The following is a 3,176-nucleotide window of genomic DNA, read 5'->3' as shown; positions in this document are numbered from 1 at the left end:
AGTTTCAATTAATTATAGCTGTGGGGTGGAGTAAAGGTATGTGATACCAATGACACCTTCTATGTGCTGTGAATACCTCGGGCACTAGTACTCTTTGCTGAGAGTGCAGATGTTTGAAGTAAAAACTCTTTTTGGAAGAGATGATAAATTCAGTCTGATAAATTTCATCAGTGGTGCCTACAAAAATTTTAGATGGCCACAGTTGAAAAGGCAGCAGGATATATGGGTCCTAAAGATCAAATTTGAGTTCTCTAACTGGAGATTTGGGTGTCATGAGCATCAAAGGAATTAAATTAGATGTGGAATGCACAGATTAAGGTAAGAGATGAGGGCCAGGACTGAGCCTTGAGAACAGTCAACAGTGGGAAAGGAGCAGACCATCCCAGAGAAATAAGATGCCAACCAGGAGATGTCACAGAGCCTATGACAGAGGCTGATTTATAGAAGAAAGTAGTGATAGGATTTTTCTGATGGGTCAACTAAGTCATGGAGAAGGAAATGGCAGCCCACTCCAATATTCTTGCCTGGAAACTTCCATGGACAGAGGAACCTGGTGGGCTCTACAGTTCATGGGGTCGCAAAGAGTTGGACACAACTGAGCTACTGAGCTTGTACGTCAAAAACAGAATGGCATTCACTGGATTGATTCTCTTAAATCCTTGGCAGTCTTGGTAGAGCAGTGTCAGTGAAGCGATGGTGAGGTAGAAACTAGCTTGTAAACAGTGTAATTAAGGGAAGTGAGGAAATGGGGAAAATGTGAGGATAGACTATTCTTTTTAAAAAATATCTATTTGGTTGCTCCAGGTCTTAGCTGCAGCATGTGGGATCACATTTCCTAAGCTGGGATCGAACCCCGACCATTTGCACTGGGAGCTCAGGTCTTAGCCACTGGACCCCCGGGGAAGTCCCTAGAGATAGACTCTTCTTTCAAACAATTTGATGGAGAAAAGGAAAAGAGACTGAGCAGTAACTGGAGGGCTAAGTGGGTTCTGAGCTATGAATTCATTTCAAGATGGGACATCTTTTTTCTTTGAACTAAGAAGCTTTATTTAGAAAGAAGAGATACAAGACAATATGTATTAGAAAATACAAGGTAACCTTTAGAGAATGTACAAAAAGTCACTGAACTTTTTTTTTTTTGGCCTCACCCAGTGGCATAGGGGATCTTCCCCAGCCAGGGATGGACCCCTCACCCACTGCAGTGGAATCACACACTCTTAACCACTGGACCAGGGAAGACCCACAGTCACTTAAGAGAACACTCAAGCTTTGCAAAAAATTATAAAGGGAAAAGATTAGCCAGGAAAACACCTGTCTCCGAGCCCATGTACTTTCTCATTTTTTTTTAAATATTCTTTTCCATTATGGTTTCTCATAGAATATTGACTATGGTTCCCTGTGCTGTACAATAAGATCTTGTTGTAAGACGAGAGATCTTTGATTATATTTCAATGTTAAAAGTATGAGTGCAGGACTTCCCTGCTGGCCCAGTGGTTAGGAATCCACCTGCCAATGTAGGGGACATGGGTTCTATCCCTGGTTAGGGAAAATGCCACATGCCTCAGGGCAACTGAGCCTGAGTACAACAGCTACTGAGCCTGCACACCCTAGAGCCTGCTCTCTGCAGCAGGAGAAGCCCACCCACCGCAAATAGAGATTAGCACCTGCTCACTGAAACTAGAGATAGCCCATACAGCAGCAAAGAAGAATCACAGCCAAAAATAAATAAAAATTTTTTAAAACAGTATGAGTTCAGTGGAGTAGAAGTTGATGGTAATGGAAAAGAAAAAGGAATAAGTAATATAGCAAGCTTTCTGAGAAGGTAGGAAGGGATTAGACCAGTGGTTCTTAACCAGGAAATTTTGCCCCCTAAAGGACATATGCCAATACCCCTTACACAACTTGAGGGAATACTACTGACATCCTCCTGAACTCAGCTGGTAAAGAATCCGCCTGCAATGCAGGAGACCCTGATTCTTTTCCTGGGTCTGGAAGATCTGCTGGAGAAGGGATAGGCTATCCACTCCAGTATTCTTGGGCTTTCCTGGTAGCTGGTAAAGAATCTGCCTGCAATGCTGGAGACCTGGGTTTGATACCTGGGTTGAGAAGATGTCCTGGAGAAGGGAACAGCTACCCACTCTACTATTCTAGCCTGGAAAATTCCATAGACTGTATAGTCCATGGTGTCGCAAAGAGTCGGACGTAATTGAGCAACTTTCTCTTTCACTTTTGGGCTTCCCTGGTGGCTCAGCTGGTAAAGAATCCACCTGCAATGTTGGAGACCTGGGTTCCATCCCTGGGTTGGGAAGATGTCCTGGAGAAGGAAATGGCATCCCACTCCAGTATTCTTGCCTGAAAATCCCATGGACAGAGGAGCCTGGCAGGCTGCATCCCACGGGGTCACAAAGAGTCAGACATGACTGAGCAACTTCACCTGCTACTGACATCTAATGTGTAGAGTCCAGGGATGCTACTAAGCATCCTACAATGCACAGGATAGTACCCTCATAACAATAAAGCCTTTTCTTTCTTAATTGCTGTCATGTCCAACTCTTTGACACTCTGTGGACTATAGCCCACCGGGCTCCTCTGTCCATGTGTTTTCCCAGGCAAGAATACTGGAGTGGGTTGCCATGCCCTCCTACAGGGGATCTTCCTGACCCAGGGATCAAACCTGCATCTCCTGCTTAGGAGATGTTGACTTTAGATAAGAAGGCAGACATATCCTCACCTGCAAAGTGAAAGAAACCGTGATGCTGTGGAACTGCTTTTGTTTTTGTTTTTGGCATACCTTTTTTGACAACATTTTATTTATTTATGTATATAAATTTATTTATTTTAATTAGAGGTTAATTACTTTACAATATTGTATTGGTTCTGCCATACATCAACATGAATCTGCCACAGGTATACACGTGTTCCCCATCCTGAACCCCCCTCCCTCCTCCTTCCCCGTACCATCCCTCTGGGTCGTCCCAGTGCACCAGCCCCAAGCATCCAGTATCATGCATCGAGTGGAACTACTTTTGAACTGGTGGTAACAAGATGAAAAATCCTTTTTATCATCGTTACAGTTGTTCTGCAAAGTAAGATGTAATATCATTTGTTTATTCACTTTTGATTGCAGTGATTCTTCATTGCTGTGCACAGACTTTCTCTAGTTGCAGTGAGCAGGG

Source organism: Budorcas taxicolor, chromosome 7, assembly GCF_023091745.1.
Source record: "Budorcas taxicolor isolate Tak-1 chromosome 7, Takin1.1, whole genome shotgun sequence".
NCBI lineage: Eukaryota > Metazoa > Chordata > Mammalia > Artiodactyla > Bovidae > Budorcas > Budorcas taxicolor.
The sequence above is the reverse complement of the archived record's forward strand: the minus strand, read 5'-3'. Positions refer to the sequence as shown.